Source organism: Colletes latitarsis, chromosome 8, assembly GCF_051014445.1.
Source record: "Colletes latitarsis isolate SP2378_abdomen chromosome 8, iyColLati1, whole genome shotgun sequence".
Taxonomy (NCBI): Eukaryota; Metazoa; Arthropoda; class Insecta; order Hymenoptera; family Colletidae; genus Colletes; species Colletes latitarsis.
In genome coordinates, this window is record NC_135141.1 from 28,198,970 (window position 1) to 28,216,985 (window position 18,016).

Consider the following 18,016-nt stretch of genomic DNA (forward strand, 5'->3'; position numbering starts at 1 on the left):
TGTGCACGATAACTCAATCGTTCGAATTTAATGAAATTTAGTACACTTGTTTTCAATCACCCTTTAAGTCATTTAACGTTAAAAAAACAAAGAAAGAGAATTAGGTGTGTTCGATAGTTTTACGAGATATTTGACTTGTATCGAGTACTTTGTTTAGAGGCTATATTTACCGAAGAAATGTGCCATTATAATAGTGGGAAAGACGCAACGGTCCAGCGTGGAACTGGTGCAAGGTCAATGACTCTTGCCCCGGTACAGAATTAACCCTCTGTTGCGAGATTCGCCACTGCTCGGGAGCGCGGTCCCCGTAATCGTTCGTTTCTAGATTTCAGTTTTCGTGGCCAACCGTGTCGGAAACTTGGTACGAGTCGTGGGAGAAACCGTTTTCCCGGGCAACTCGATCAACGTCAAGGCGTCCACCCACGTACCCGCGAAGTCTACGACCAGTCTGACCACTTATCGACACGTGTACAAGCACCTTGAACGGGTCCAGGAACGACTTTATCCATCGCGCTGATTCAGCACGGTTATCAATACATTAACGCTACGTAAACTCACTGGACGTCTTATCGGTGCACGCCTCTCTTACCGAAATTGGTAAATCGTGGGACGGGTGATAACGATAAACGACCACGACGCAGATTCGACAAACTTCCGCCCACGGCTCATCGCGAAAAGCATCGCGTTACGAACTCTAATCTGTTTTGTGCAACGGGAACGTTCAAATCGACGCGCAGTAAACATTATATCGTCTATAATTGGACGATCCAAACGTTATTTGTTCCAAGACCCCCCACAATCTTTAGTCCTCAAAATAAATTTCTGGATTCGAAGGAAGACGTATGTATACGTGTCGATCCACCTCTTTAAGGCTTTTCCTCTCTCCCCGTTATCGTTTATGCAAAGGTGCGCGGGCATAAAACAGTCGCATAAATACTTTGTACGCCTTTTGATAGAAGATGTTCAAGTACGATCGGCGCATAGACCGTGTTAACGATACGGTTTGCATGCGCACAACAGGCTCTTCCATAAACCTTAATTGCGATTGAGGGTCTTCGGCATAACCCAGACATGGATTAAGGTGCAACCATACAAGCATCTCTGTTGCAAAATACGAGTTCAGAGTGCTGAACGCTATTAAAATAATATTTTTAAAATATACTGGGTATATTTTACCCCGGGGAAAAATTTTAATGGGAGATTCTAGAGGCCAAAATAAGACTCAATTTCTCGACTGGGGCTTCGTTAAAAAGTTATTAACAATTAAATTAAAAATTTTCAAATCGTTCTGGAAAAATTATTTTCTGTTGCAAGGGTCGATTACAATCATTTTTGGTGAATAGACATACCTCCGAAATCCTACGCATTTTCAAGAAAAAAATTCGAGAAAGTATGAAATTTTGCGACGGAAAAAAAAATTTCAAATCGTTCCAGAAAAATTATTTTCAGTTGCGGGGGTCAATTGCAATCACTTTTGGTGAATAGACATACCCCCGAATTCCTACGCACTTTGGAGAAAAAAATTCGAGAAGTTGGACAAATTGCAGTTCTACAGCCGGAATTTTGGACGTTAATAACTTTTTAACGAAGCCTCCATGAACAAATTGGTATTCTTGATTTTCGTCTTATTTTGGCCTCTAGAATCTCCCATTAAAATTTTTCCCAGGGGTGTACTGTATAGTACATTTTAGCATTTTAATATAATCGAGTGAATGGAATTTTAGTCTCGTTTCCGGTGCGCAATTTCAAGGCTGACTTTGTCGAGAACGAGGCAGCGTACGAAATCATTTTCCCTCGTATTTTCGATTTATTTTTAAACGACCGATCGCCCTTCCTCGTCGACGGTAGCGCTCGTTGCAGGACACTGTTACATACGTAATATGATTTGTAGGACGATGGAAAACGATTTTCTCCTCTCGAGTCGTGCCATAGGCCGATAAGCCGGGACGCTATTGGAAACCTATAATGTATCGTTACGCGCCAAGTAAAGCATGCTCGGTTATCGTGGAAGCAAAAATACCGTGCATTATGTGTCACGCTTCTTCGAAACACCGTGTATGCAATTATAAATGGTCGCTGCTAATTTCAAAGGTATTTTAAATGGCACATCGAAGATGTTCCATAAATCTCGTTTCGACTCCTGAAGCGATTAAATATTATTTCTAACAGCTATTTCATTTTTATCGCAATTTGTTTCCCGTGTCGAGATTTATGGAACATCTTCGATGTACCATTTATAATTGCATACACGGTGTTTCGAAGAGGCGTGACGCATAATGCACAGTATTTTTGCTTTTACAACGCGCTGATACCTTCTGTCTGCGTTGGTCAGACTTCGAAATAAAAATAAAATAGCTATTAGAAATGTGGCGTCGCCTCCCATGCTCGCCACCAGAGGGACCGCGCTCTCGCAAGCGCTCGACCGACTTCCCAATATTCTGATACTGACGAGTCCACTAGCAAATCTCCTCTTTTCTTTTTCTGTCCTACTAATGTTTCGAAGTTTGCCCAGGTCTGACCAACACCAATGTCTCAGAAGGTTATCGCTCGTAAAAGCAGCTTTCGTCCTCATCGGGACGACTGTTCGCGCGGCTCCATTAATTACGTTCTGTTAAATGCCAACGAGCATAAAAGCCTGTGTTTGCCTGCAATCACCAGGCATCCTTCACTCGCAATCTAGCCAGAGATTCGCTTACATTCTATTCATCGCGCGGAAAGCTGTTTCGGCTGCGAGGCACACTTCGCCTCGACAATTTGAATGAACCCCCGTCCCATCAGTGGCGTAACCGGAGAGGTTGCAGGGAAGCTTTCTCTCACCCCCTCCTACAAATGTACGTTTTTCAACCATTGCAATTTCTGTACGCTAGATCCGCTTTCTACGACGTATTTAACCCTTTCAGTTAATCCCTACATTTCTCTTCGTACTTCGAAAAATATTTCGGATAGAGTGCCAACGCACAGTGGTAAAAATTGCAAATTATTTAACCAAATTGATTTGCTCGGGAACAGATGATGATAAATCGTGTCTGGATTCGTATTTTTCGACTTTCACCCCCATTGTTAAAATCCTGGTTACGCCACTGGGGTCCATTAACGCGCCCCATCGGGCAGAGTACGTTTCCGCGCGTAATCACCCGTGATTCTTCGCCCAGCGTCTCGACGCCTGTTTGTCGACGAATTAATGGAAAATCGCGAAACTGATACCGCCCGGTGTAAAAAGTATAAACGGAGGGGGCGAAAGAAAGCGGGCCACGCGGCGAAGGCGGACGTTTCATTTCGTGGAACGATCCCTCCGGTACCACGGGAGGAAAAACAGATTGAAAGGGTTGAAACGGAGGGCGAGAATAATAAAGATGGAAAGATTCAAGAGGGAGGGAAAACGAATTCGGGGCATGAAAAAACATCGCGCATGTTGTACGCCACGACGGTGAAAAGTTTTAGCGGAATAATGGATAATGAAACGTAAATTTTTAAACTCATTTTTTCATACATTGAGATATTTAAGGGTTTAAATTAAGAATATAACTTGTCAACGGTGATGGGACGTTGGAAGCATTGTTTCTCGTGTGATCAAGAAGTGCAGCTGCATTGGGCGCGGTCAGTACTAGGATGGGTTACCGCTTTTTCATACATTGAGATATTTAAGGGTTTAAATTAAGAATATAACTTGTCAACGATGATGGGACGTTGGAAGCATTGTTTCTCGTCTGATCAAGAAGTGCAGCTGCATTGGGCGCGGTCAGTACTAGGATGGGTTACCGCTTTTTCATACATTGAGATATTTAAGGGTTTAAATTAAGAATATAACTTGTCAAACGGTGATGGGACGTTGGAAGCGTTGTTTCTCGTCTGATCAAGAAGTGCAGCTGCATTGGGCGCGGTCAGTACTAGGATGGGTTACCGCTCGGGGAAAAAAAAGAGAAGTGTATGTCATTATATCACTCCCATCAGTTCTCTAATTGAAAACTCGTCTCATTAATATTAAAAAGCAACCAAACTAGGAACAAAATCGCCATTATAATACGAGTGGGAGTAAACTGTAGGTTAACTTAGTAGGTGAGACTCGAAATTGGCTTCTAGCCAGGTCAATGCGAAAGTGCAACTCAACATTCGATAGACGCTTTTGTGATCGTGCTGCGCGTTTGCAGCTGCATCACCCGGACCCGTTGATCATGCGAGCGTAGATTACAGAAGCTGATGTCAGTGCTGCGACTGCAGTAAACGTTACTGAGAACGATGCAAATGGTGGGGGATGAGGATCGACGAGTAACCCCTCCAGACCAATGACGATACCGTATGGAACAGTCGTTTCAAATTCTGTTGGCCGCTCAAGGTCAACCCCTGCGGATCGTGCCAAGTACGATACGTGCCTACTTTTCTAACTGACGTGGTGGGAGTTGTTACGCGCTACGTTCACTTTTTAATGGGATTTTGCACAGCGATAGTGCTTCAAACCCTGAAGCTAACAATATTAGTTCTAACCAGTTAGTTTGCCCGGTTTTCTGCGATCTTTCCATTAATTAAAACGCGCTGTCGACAGTTTTTCGCGGCGCGTGTTACCGGAATGAACGTCGTGGTTTTCCAGCGTGCTCTTGCTAATCATTTACGGGGCACTTCGGAACTTAAACTTGAATCAGCGTCGACGCGATATCATCTAAATTAATCCCTCTGGCGTATAATTAACGTCGACTACCAATAAAATTGAAGGAAGACCAGACCCGCGTCGCGAACCGTCCGTCCCTTTTCTTACGAACGAATAGTTTTCATCGTTGCGTTCATGCTGCAGCTGCGTCTGCCGGTTACCGATTACACCGACGCAGATTAGCCGGACGTCGGAGCGTGCAACACGCGCGCGGTGATCTTTGTACGGAATAGATCTCCACTCGACCTTAATTAATGCTCGATTCAAGGATGGTCGACGATAAGATAACGTTGATCCGATTTGACTGCGAACATTGATTCTTAAACACGGTATATCGCGTATGGAATATTATTCGATAACGGATAAAACGTTCTATGAATAAAACATACGCGATGACACAGTTTTTGTTATTTAATTATATATTATTTATTTGTCACTTTTCTTTCGACATGTACGTAGCATGTTAAGGAACAAGACCGATCATATCTGTGCACCTAGGGCTTGGAAGCTGTCAGTCTAAGATGACTGACGACGAGTAGCGCAATATCGTCTAATCGAGGAAGATCGGGGAGTAATTTTCTTCCGTGCCGCGAGGTATTTGCCTTGATATCAAAATTGGTTTCAATGCCACTCGAACGAGGATTACCAATGGGGGTAAAGTGACGGGCAATTTACCGCCACTTTTCACTTTCGAGAAATAACGATGGGTAAACGGGTCGCTGGCGATCAACCCGTTCGATTCTAATCGCTTTTAGCTTCCAATCGTCGACGAAATCGATTTTTATGTAACGGTATTTAGAGCCATTATTGTTCGAGTCGATATCGATTTATTCTCGATCGAGGACCGATTTCGACTGGTCATCGGAATGTTAACCAAGAGTTTCTTCAGAATATGACCTCGAATTAAGTGGTCATCGGTTTAAATAGATTCTGAATTAGTCCGCCGTGAATGTTCAACGGGGACCCTAGCGTCAACCCAATTTCTCGGACACGTTGCACGGCCGAAAACGCGGTCAGGTATTATTCTGGCGTAGGAATATTGTGTAATTCATACGTAATGGTGTCTTCGACTAATTTAATGCAGAGCAAAGACATCGCGGCTAAGGCGGATCCACTTGTCTCGTACATTACGTACGTTGCCCCAATTTGATCAGTTGGAAATTTCTCGTTCTCGTTATGAGGAAAATTGTGATGTATCATTTTTCATATATTCCATGGATAATTTCATTACGATAATTATAAGTATACAAGGTACGGCGCACAGTGAAAGTAAACAAAAATGGCAGAGGAAAATGGCGAAATTATTTTCGTAACCTTATTTTTCTCACGAGTGCAAAATGCAATTTCATTTCTTCATTTTACCCTCGATACTCAGAAATATTTACCATGTAAATCTATTGGACATTTATGACACGATTTTTCGAATTGAAAAATTTTTGGAATTTTCAAAAAACTTCAAAATTGTCCGACTATAGTCTTGTTGGGGCTCATTTTTAGCAGAAAACCCTCACCAATCCATCGATAATACTTTCGTAAAGATTTTTAAAAATTTTAATTATCATTGATAGATAGAAAGAAAGTATACAAAATGCAATTTCATTTTACCCTCGATACTCAGAAACAATTACCATGTAAATCTATTGGACATTTATGACACGATTTTTCGAATTGAAAAAATTTTTGGAATTTTGAAAAAACTTCAAAATTGTCCGACTATAGTCGTGTTGGGGCTCATTTTTAGCGGGAAACTCTCACCAATCCATCGATAATACTTTCGTAAAAATACATCGATAAATTTTAATTATCATCGATAGATAGAAAGAAAGTAATTTTTGCCATTCTCAACGAATCTACGAGTTGCTCTATGTTTGTGGGACCCTCAGAATACCATCGGTACAGAGTTTTTTCTGAACAGTTTACGGAGTGGCAAGAATGTTTCAAGGGAAATTAGCACGACGTTACCCGCGATACGAGTTTTCCGAGTTGGCAATGAAATACCAGTTTTTCCATTCTTCGCTAGAACCGGTCAAATGACCATTCTAGACTCTATTGTGAGCAACTCTGTTCTTTTTTCATCTCTGTCTGAGCCAAGAGTACAAGGTCGCGTGCACGCGTCTAACAAAATGTTATTGGACAAATAGCCATTGCCGTTGTGGAATAAAAACATTTTCGAATAATGTCGCCCGATGCGTCAGCATTTCAGTTAACGTTGCGTGAACGATGCACGGAGCAATGCTACCGCTTTGTCACTGTCCACGCAGCACTTAGCAATATCATAATTCGTTCAGGAAGATCAGAACGTTACGTTGCGTTGTTCGTTCGCGAATAAGTAGCCGTAATGTTTCGCTTTAATAAATAACTCATTGCTAACAGCGACATCTGTCGTCTAGTATTCTGAGATTTTGTGAAAATAATATAATGTTAAAAATAATTTGATTTGTCAGAGGAAGATACTTTGGTAGTTTTAGTACAGAAAAATGTTTAAACTAGTTTCGGTAGCAGAAATGAAATCTTTGTTATTCCCGTCGCGTGGAGGTGATTGGAATAATTGCGAGGGAAGCTACAGAAGCGTCAGCCGCGGGTTAAAGAAACAGTGCACGGGGGCCGAAAAAGGCGTGGACGGTAAAAACCGGCTGGTCGGAGAAATTTGCGAGACACAGAGGACAGAATTTTGATCGAGAGCTTTACTTCTACGGGCAATCTGGCCGCTGGCACGTACGCCAAAAGCAGAAGAGGATCGTGCACGGTCGGAGTCGTACACGCTCGAAAATCGTCGCACGAGAGGGGAAAAAAGTTGTCGGGTCTGGCGTGACACCGGATCGCCGCGAAGAAATTCAACCGTGTGTATTGAACATGAAAGAAGAACTACGCCACGAAGACGAGGCAAGAGACAAAAAGAACGACGCGAGCGAGCGAGGCTGAACGCTCGGGTAACTCGCTAATTAACAATTATATCGAACGAGGCAATAGCGGTAAACTGCTCGGATCGATAGTTGCCACTTTCCTGTTCCGTCGGATACCCACTGCACCTCGCGACAGGAAACGAGGTCCAGTTTCTTATGTACACAACAACAAAATGCAACTTTAATTTCCCGTTTTGCATATATTAAATTAAATAACCGCACGAACGCAACAAGACGGACAAGAAACATTCGTTTCCTCCGTTTCTTCGTACGTTTCGATACTCTGTGTTAATTATATCCACATAAAAATGTTTGTTAATTATATCTACGTAAATAGAAAAGACTTCTTAATTGTATACAGGGTGTTCAGATACTCGTGGGAAAAATTTTAATGCGAGATTCTGGAGACCAAAATAAGACGAAAATCAAGAATACCAATTTGTTGATGGAGGCTTCGTTAAAAAGTTATTAACGTTCAAAGTTTCGGGTGTAGAACTGCAATTTGTCCATCTTCTCGAATTTTTTTCTCGAAAGTGCGTAGGAATTCGGGGGTACGTGTATTCACCAAAAATGCTTGTAATTGACCCCTTTAACTAAAAGTAATTTTTTTGAAATGATTTAAAATATTTTAATTTTCCCAAAAAATTTCACACCTTTTCGAATTTTTTTCTCGAAAGTGCGTAGGAATTCGGGGGTATGTCTGTTGACCAAAAATGATTGTAATCGACCCCTGCAACTAAAAATAATTTTTTTGAAATAATTCGAAATATTTTAATTTTCCCAAAAAAATTTCACACCTCGAATTTTTTTCTCAAAGGTACGTAGGATTTCGAGGGTACGTCTATTCACTAAAAATGATTCTAATTTACCCCCGCAGCTAAAAGTAATTTTTTCAGAATGATTTGAAATTTTTTAATTAAATTTTTTAATAACTTTTTAACGAAGCCTTAATCAAGAAATTGATATTCTTCATTTTCGTCTTATTTTGGTCTCTAGAATCTCCCATTAAAAATTACGAACACACGATATACAGGTTATGTTATTGCAGTTAGACCTGTATTGGTTTCAATGCCTGAACAAAGAAAGAAGTTCGCGTAAACATCGACTATTTGGCCTTGTTCTCAACGTGTAACTGTGTTGTGTCCGGGTGTGTAATTCTCGTGTGAAAACTGATGTCGTCTGACTTCCGCAACAACGTTGAACAATGCTTCGTCTGTTTTATTCTTTTTGTAACATTTTAATTAATCTACTAAATACGTTATTAGCTGCGATCATAGTTAAACGCAGATTCGTAAGATATATAAATATACAAGCTACTGAAGATAAGTTAAAGAGGATTTGAAATTTTCGAACGCACTAGAGAATCTATGATCAGACTGCAGGCTCGCGGTGACAATGAGATAAAAGGTGGTTGCTACGAACAATTGCTGCAAAGAGCGTGGGTGTGAGGTGATTGAACACAAAAACGTTTATAACTCGGAAACAAGGTTAAATTAAGCCGTACATACGAATGTTTGGTTGCTTTTCGATGTTAAATCCATTGTTACGAAATAAAATATTTAATTCGATAGAAAATTAAAGCTCAAAAGCTGGCTTTGATAGCGCTGATCAGTATCTTTCATCGTTGAAATGATTAATAGCGTATTGAAGTATCGATTACATAATTAACATTCCTTTCTGTCTTATTTTATTTTCGGAATTCCATTCGAATCCGCGTAATTTTCGTAATTTCAATCGTTCGAATTCGATTACATTCTTCACAATTCTATCCAGGAATAATTGTGCAACCGATAAATTGCATGAAACACGCGTCCATCTCCGGGAGCAGGCTGTAAATAACGTTGAAGTACGATTTGCATGGGTCATCGACACACGACGCATTTATTATTCTCAGATAATGTTGCTTCTGTATCGTCGGGCCTGGATCGTGAGTTCAGAGTTTGAGGTTAGGTTTTCCGAATAAATTATTCTTGCCTCCCCCGGGGTATGTGAATTCCGTGTAAATTAATCACATTTTAGTAAATTGAATTATCGCGCGATGCGTCAATGTTCGATTGTAACAGACTGCTGCCAAGTTGTCCCCGTTTCTCTACGGCATTCCAGCGTTTGGCAAAAGCGGGACGATCATCGCCAACAATACGATATACAGGGTGTCTTGCAATACGACAAACTTCAAGGTTACAACACCTGAAAAGCAACGAAACAAATTCGACCGTGTTTCGCGGTTCGAGCAACTCGTATCTCGATATTCAAAATGGCCACCGTGCATCTCACGCAAGCCTGTAAACGTCTTATTATCGACCTTATCCTTTCGATGCATCCACACGTTATAACAGCTGGATTCGTTTGGAGACTTTGTCCAATTCTCTGGGAACATTTAAATATCGTCAATGAACGATAAACTTTAATCGTATTTCGAAAACTCGTTTCTCGTGCCGTAGATAAAGTCTAAAGTACCGAATTCATTCCTGAAACGGGGGTATTACGGGGACACACTGTATACAGGGTGTTCGGCCACCCCTGGGAAAAAGAGGTCAAAATAAGACGAAAATCAAGAATACTAATTTGTTGATAAAGGCTTCTTTAAAATTTTATTAACGTTTAAAGTTCCGGCTGTAGAACTGCAATTTGTCCACCTACTTGAATTTTTTTCTCGAAAGTGCGTAGGATTTCGAGGGTATGTCTAATGACCAAAAATGATTGTAATTGACCCCTATAACTAAAAATAATTTTTCCAGAACGATTTGAAATTTTTTTTTTCCGTCGAAAAATTAATGTACTGAATTTTTTTCTCGAAAATGCGTAAGATTTTGGGGGTATGTCTATTCACCAATAATGATTGTAATTGACCCCCGCAACCGAAAATAATTTTTCCAAAACGATTTGAAATTTTTTTTTTCCGTCGAAAAATTTAGGCACCACCCCCCTGTCGATTTTTCTTAAAACTTCCTTTTTCATTTTTAGTCATTTTGTTTGACGCCCTACAGAAAAGTTGTCTAATACTTTTTTGTAGGTGCAAATGAGCTCTACTTCAGAAAAAAGTTTCATTGAAATATATTCACAATTGCAGGATTTATGGCTGTTTGAAAATTGGACCATTTTTATGCAGTTTTTCTTATTTTGCGGGTTCAAGGACCAACTTTTCGCATATTTTTAGAATTTCTACATATTCTCTAGCAAAATACGCGTAGTTTGCTTTTTTAAACATTAAAATCGTTCAATCCGTTCGGAAGTTATGACATTTTAAAGATTCACATGAAATTTCAGGGAAGCATTTCTTTCTGGCCTCACATTAGATTTTCGGTAAGGAATTTTTTTCTCGAAAATGGTTAGGATTTCGAGGGTATGTCTATTGACCAAAAATTATTATAATTGGTCCCTGCAATCAAAAATAATTTTTTTAGAACGGTTTAAAATTTTTTAATTTTGTTGAAAAATTCCACAGCTTCTCGAATTTTTTTCTCCAAACTGGGTATGATTTCCGGGGTATATCTATTCATCAAAAATGATTATAATCGATCCTTGCAACTGAAAATAATTTTTTTAGTACGATTTGTAATTTTTTTTATTCGCCGAAAAATTTAGGCACCTACCCCCTGTCGATTTTTCTTAAAAATTAGATTTTAATTTCTAGTAATTTTATTTGACACCCTACAGAAAAGTTGTGTAATACTTTTTTGTAGGTACTCATGAGCTCTGCTTCGGAAAAAAGTTTCATTTAAATATATTCACTATTGTAGGAGTTATGGCTGTTTGAAAATTGGACCATTTTTATTGGGTTTTTCTCAGTTTACGGGGTCAAGGATCAACTTTTCGAATATTTTTGCAATTTCTACATATTCTACATTAAAATACGCGTAGTTTGCTTTTTTAAACGTTAAAATCGCCCAATCCGTTCGGAAGTTATGACATTTTAAAGATTCACATGAAATTTCAGGGAAGCATTTCTTTCTGGCCTCACATTAGATTTTCGGTAAGGAATTTTTTTCTCGAAAGCACGTAGGATTTCGAGGGTATGTCTAATGACCAAAAATGTCTGTAATTGACCTCTGCAACTAGAAATAATTTTTTCAGAACGATTTGAAATTTTTTAATTTTGTCGAAAAATTTGTCCACCTACTCGAATTTTTTTCTCGAAAGCACGTAGGATTTCGAGGGTATGTCTAATGACCAAAAATGATTGTAATTAACCCCCGCAACCAAAAATAATTTTTCCAGAACGATTTGAAATTTTTGAATTCAAATGTTAATAACTTTTTAACGAAGCCTCAATCGACAAATTGGTATTCTTGATTTTCGTCTTATTTCGGCCTCCAGAATCTCCCATTAAAATTTTTCCCAGTGGCGGCCGAACACCCTGTATAATGATGCACTTTTTCTCGAAAAATAAAAAAGTCGAGAGATAGGCCGGCGGCATACGACGGATTCCAGTGGCAATCGCTCAACCGTACCTTCAGCAACTATTCTTGTACCATTTGCCCGCGCACCGTTATGTCGTAAACAGCCTGCAAAGGGTCAACATTCGCATCGTGCAGCGCACCTGTCCGACTCTCGTTTAGTCTCGCACGAATTTCCGACCGACATGCGCCCGAGATTCGCCGTTTAATCTTGTTTAACCCTACGCGCCATTAATTTATGAAATTACAGTGATATAATACAATAAGCGTCGGATCGATTTTGGCCTCCTTACTCCGTCGGAGCGTGTCGAAGCGAAAGGTTAATCGCTTCCTAGCTGTAAACCATGAGCGTGCAAAATCGCATCGCGTTGGATCATCTCCACAAATGGTAGAAAGTAAGAGTTATATCATCACGCGAATGTGCCGTTCGACTCGCTGAATTTCCCCCATATTTTCGCGTATTTTCATTCGAGATTTCCGAAGTCGAAGAAACGTCTGGCAAAACGAAAACTTTCGGTGTTATTTCTCATTTACGGATACGCTGTGCCCCCGGGTATCGCACACGTGGTTAGTATGAAAAGAGAACGGAAGAAAGAAAGCAGAACCAACGCGATCGTAGATCGGCAAACCGATATCGTAATCGGCGAGCGCATCGCTGTCGCCATCTGGTGTCGGCCAATCTCAACAAACACGATAATTACGAGATAATTTTCATCCAGACGATCTATTTCGAGAAACGAATAAGTTAACGAAAAGAATTTCATTTATCGCGTTGTTTACACAATATATTTTTAGTATATTCGTGTTCGGTGAATGCTAACCTTTATTTTTCGTCTCGACACCGCGATTATCCTGTTTAGAGGTCGCTCCAAGCACGCGTCAATAATATACCTTGTAACGAAACTGCGGACTTCGTTTCTGCATCGCATATAGAGCATGATCAATTTTTTGTTCGTGTTGATGGTCACGAGCGAACGCGTCCGACTACGCCTTCGCGTGTGAATCACCAAGGGACAGGATAGACGTTATTATTCGTATACCGTGTTACATGCAGTAAATCACTGGTTAATACGAACTTCTGACGTACATACGCGGCCTCATACGTCGCGCATAGATCGTTCCAATAGACTTTCGAGTGTGTGAAAGCGAATCGAGAAGCAAGTGAAAGACAACGTGTGTCAGGAGAAAAGTATGACCGCGATGAAAACATCTCTGTCGATAAAAAAAAAAAAGCGGGAGTCAAGAGTTTGATAATTTCGTAGAATTACTAATCTTCCGAGTGATAAGAGCGTCTATAAAGGGTCCAGTTTATCGGTATTGAATAAATATGGCTACGAGATTTTCGCACACGATGATCTCAACATCGTAGGGGGTTAAATGCAAATATTATTTTTGTTGAGTCATCCAGTCCATTTATAAGTATCTAGAATCATTTTACAATATTTAATAACCTAAGAAATCATTTGATCAACACATTCTCACTGCATAAACTGCATACATGGAAGATTCAATGAAAAATAATACTATATCAAATACCTAGTATGTCTTTACCGTTGAAATTTGATTCATTTCTCTGTGCATTTCCAGAAACGCGATCCGTATCGTTTCCAAGCGTAGTAAAAGCTATACAACCAGCACAGATAGTGGGATGATATTAATTTCCACAAACTTTATAGATAAAGTAACTTTGAAGATTAAAAAATTTTTCGACAAAATTAAAATATTTCAAATCGTTTCAAAAAAATTATTTTCAATTGCAGGGGTCAATTGCAATCATTTTTGGTCGATACACGTACCCTTGAATTCCTACGCACTTTCGAGAAAAAAATTCGAAAAGGTGTGAAATTTATTGGGAAAATTAAAATATTTCAAATCATTTCAAAAAAATTACTTTTAGTTACAGGGGTCAATTACAAGCATTTTTGGTCAATACACGTACCCTTGAATTCCTACGCACTTTCGAGACAAAAATTCAAGAAGTTGTGAAATTTTTCAACGAAATTAAAACATTTCAAATCATACTAAAAAAATTATATTTAGTTGCAGGGGTCAATTAGAAGCATTTTTGGTGAATACACATACCCCCGAATTCCTATCCACTTTCGAGAAAAAAATTCGAAAAGGTGTGAAATTTTTTGGCAAAATTAAAATATTTCAAATCATTTCAAAAAAATTACTTTTAGTTACAGGGGTCAATTACAAGCATTTTTGGTCAATACACATACCCCCGAATTCCTATCCACTTTCGAGAAAAAAATTCGAATAGGTATCAAATTTTTTGGCAAAATTAAAATATTTTAAATCATTTCAAAAAAATTACTTTTAGTTACAGGAGTCAATTACAAGCATTTTTGGTCAATACACATACCCCCAAATTCCTACGCACTTTCGAGAAAAAAATTCGAGAAGATGGACAAATTGCAGTTCTACACCCGAAACTTTGAACGTTAATAACTTTTTAACGAAGCCTCCATCAACAAATTAGTATTCTTGATTTTCGTCTTATTTTGGCCTCTAGAATCTCCCGTTAAAATTTTTCCCAGGGTTGATCGAACCCCCTGTATATTAATTTTTCGAATATTTGTAATTTCGTCGATACAAAAATAGTTAAAGATTTTCGACCCTGGATCTTCTTCAGAATCATAGTTTATCTAAAAATAAAACTATATATGTACATACGCTTGCGTAATCAAACGGCATTGTGGATATTTTTATTTTTAGATGTTTATGGGGTCGAAGATAGTAAACTATATTTACGTCGACTACCTTACGATATAAAGAAATTGTTCGTGTTCGCGAGCACGAGATAATTTTTATGGCGTATTAAATTGTTCGCGCGAAACGTTTTAATATAGGTGTTTGATAAAAGCATACTTCGTTTCGTATACTTTCAAGGAGCGACAATGTTAAAGGATTAATGTTCCCCGCAGTGCTTCGTCGTTTGCACTCATGAATAAAGAAACATCTCGACGGTACTCCACCCATAAAGCACACACGGTTATTTTAAATTCGTTCTCCCGCACAGGTCGCGTGCTCGAACACGTGTTCATGTACATGCCTGGCTTCGCTCGATACTACACAATTCCTTCCTTTCGCGTTTCCAACGTGGCGAAGATAAAACGGCAATCTGTATACAAATAAAGGGAAACAGAATCATCCGTGACAACAATTTATTTGCGACGATCATTCGATCGAAAAATTACGCGTTACGCCATTCCAGCGAAAAAATGTAGATATCGTCGACTGATAAAACGGTGACAACGTTCGTGTAAACAGGGATTTTCCTTGTAAGTGCCGCGTACAATTCGAAAATTATAGTTCGTTTGTTCGATTGCGTAATTGCCTTCACGGCGGTAATTAATAAGAAAGAAAGATATACGACAAATTGCAATAGCGAGGTCAAGTTCAATCGTTATTATTTTCTATTAATAGTTTCTTTTTTTTTTATATAATTTAACTCGACCGTATCGAGTACGATTTTTTCTGGACTAGAATTAGCGAATGATGCGTTTATTTTATTTTCGTACAGCGTTTGAACGTGGATCACGATCGTCGCTAGCCATTTATTGTCACCTACTACTCGATCCCGTAAGTTTCGACGAACGAATCGTAACGTAAGATAAAATTCGTGGCATGACAGGAGCGACACGCACGGGAAGACCTATCGGAAAAAGATGATCCGAGATTAGACGCTAACCGTGCAAGTGCGGACGAACTCGGCTATCGGATTTCTAAAGAGGGCAGAAAACGTTTAAAATGTCAACAAGGTCGGAACGCGTCGTGCGAGTTAATTGGCGCATGAATGTCACGGCGGATTTTAATCACACAAGCGCCCATGTAGCACGAGATCGCGAATCTACCCGTAGAGATACGATAAATTCAAGGTAAAGTTCGTATCAATGAAACAACGTTAAAGGTCGGACGATACATGTCCACGAAAACCACACTGAGCGCTCGTACAATTGCACGTCAAGTGTGTAATGTCAGTGGCGATACCAGCCTGACCGGTACAGTCGAATCGTGCAGAATTATCGAAGCGATCGATTCGAGATCGCTGAAACGTTAGGCGGCGTACGAAATAGGCATAACAGGTCGCACTGTGTTTCTTGTACGAAAAAGAGAAGCAAGAGAAGGAAAAAACGAGAGGCAAGAAGGCTCGAATGTGTCAACAGCCATCGATCGATAACGCTGACGCATACACGTTCCGTACGATCTAACGGTCCATTGATAAATCATTGCAGAAGGTCGGATCAGGCGTTGAAAGATTTGCAAAAGCAAACGTGAAAGGTGGAGGCTTACGTTACTCGTTGGCCCTGCTTCGTGGCGCAAAGATATCGCAGATATCTCTCCAGAGATTTTGTCCGTGATCACGCCGGCTGTCCCTTCGTCCGATCTTTTACGTGCACAAAATACAAATCGCTAACACACGAGAGGCACGCGTGATCGGCGAAAGGCTGAACGCAGCTTCCTCTCTTCGGGCAAGGAAATCGAGACATATAACGGAGTACTTCTCTTTCCACTGTCACTGTGAACTTGTTATTCGAACCGTGACCGGCGGCCCGCAATTACACGCGATTCCGATCGGGTGATTTACGTATCCACGGGACACCGTGACCGACGATAACTGTGAATTTTCGTCAACGCGAGCTAGCCGTTGGGAAAACCACCCCCTGCACAACCGCCGCCCCAACAGCCATGTGCCGCCCTAAACCTCCGCCCATTGGCCCGAACGGAACGGTTGTACGACTCCCGGTTTATCGTGGTGACTTTTAATTCCACGTGAATACCGTACGATCCAAAGGCGAATTTCGAACGTTACGGTCGGTCACTCGTACGGTCTCTGTTACGTTATCGTGGACGACAACTCTACGCGAGCCATCCCTGCGGGAGCTCCGCCGAGAAGGGGGAATGGGAAAAGGCCGACTGACAAGACGTCACGTCTCCCGGGAGCGCTTCGATCTCTCTGAACTCACCATATCCACCGCACAGCTGCCCGCGTGTCTACGCATAACACTGCCTAACGCACCAGGGCCGACGGACAGCCCCTAATCTCGTCGTATCTAACGGAGAAACGTGGAAGGAAACGTCGTCAGAAATGATCCACGCACTGGGCACCGACTTCACCCGCGAATCGAGAAAATGGCGTTGTTCACTCCCTCGCGCTCGCTCGCTCTAGCAATACCTCAAGCTACGCTGATTTCCATCGCCCGGTCACGAGCGCTGACTCCCGGACACGGTCGAACAAGGAGTTAACCCGCGGGAGAATTTAAACGACGTTCTTGCTTTCTAACGACGAAGTCTTCGCATCCCGAAGACGAACTTTGCTTCGATCTTCGTATTAAAATTCGTAAAACGTAGTTCGATGAGACTCGAAAATACTTTTTAATTCTACGTGGCTGTACAGTTATATTTAGAAACACAGTGGAATACTTAACAAGGTTGATGTACGTTATTAATGGATAATGATTAAGTAACGTTATTCTAGTACCAGTGGTCACCGTACAGCAAATGAAAACTTTAAATCTAGAAGAGCTAGCCAGTTACAGTTTGACCACCATTGTTACGTGCTATTACATTCTGTATGCATTCACGTTTGCTATCACTGTTCATTGCAGCTCCTATATTGAATAGATTCCTTGGATACTCTGGACAATAAATTTTCTTACAAGACATAGTTTCGAGTTTCAAACAAGGCGAGTGTAAGGCAGAATCCGTTAGAAAAGACTTACTCGTGAGTCCTCTAGTGGATCTATGACGAAGCTCTATCATTTCTGTTTTTTTCCAAGAGTACCGATAAATTTTATTTTCCTTTCATTGAAATAAAAAACTTTGAATAATACGTAGAATGAAACATTTTGCTGTATCTAATTTCATAATTTACCCTTCGTTTGTTTATACGAACATACATTGAAAATCTTCGATATCACCCAAAAAAATTAATACAAAGATCATATAAACTGTATTCTCTTACTTATCTTCCTTATCTGTTAGTAAATCAATCGAAATTTATAATATAAAGTTCTTTAAGGTTATAAGGTTTATGGAATTAATTCACTCGAAAACAAAGTTTCTTC

At 40.2% G+C, this 18,016-nt stretch overlaps 1 protein-coding gene across 3 annotated transcripts in view; it reads right to left on the minus strand.

Moving 5' to 3' along the window:
* Scar (wiskott-Aldrich syndrome protein family member 3 SCAR) overlaps positions 1–17,141 on the minus strand; it is a 53,009-nt gene extending 35,868 nt beyond the window's left edge. The window contains exon 1 of one of the 3 annotated variants that reach the window (XM_076770705.1): positions 16,916–17,141. The gene's annotated coding sequence lies outside the window, so the exon portion shown is untranslated. The other 2 variants (XM_076770707.1, XM_076770706.1) reach the window with 2 other exon arrangements.
* Positions 17,142–18,016: the final 875 nt, after the last annotated feature.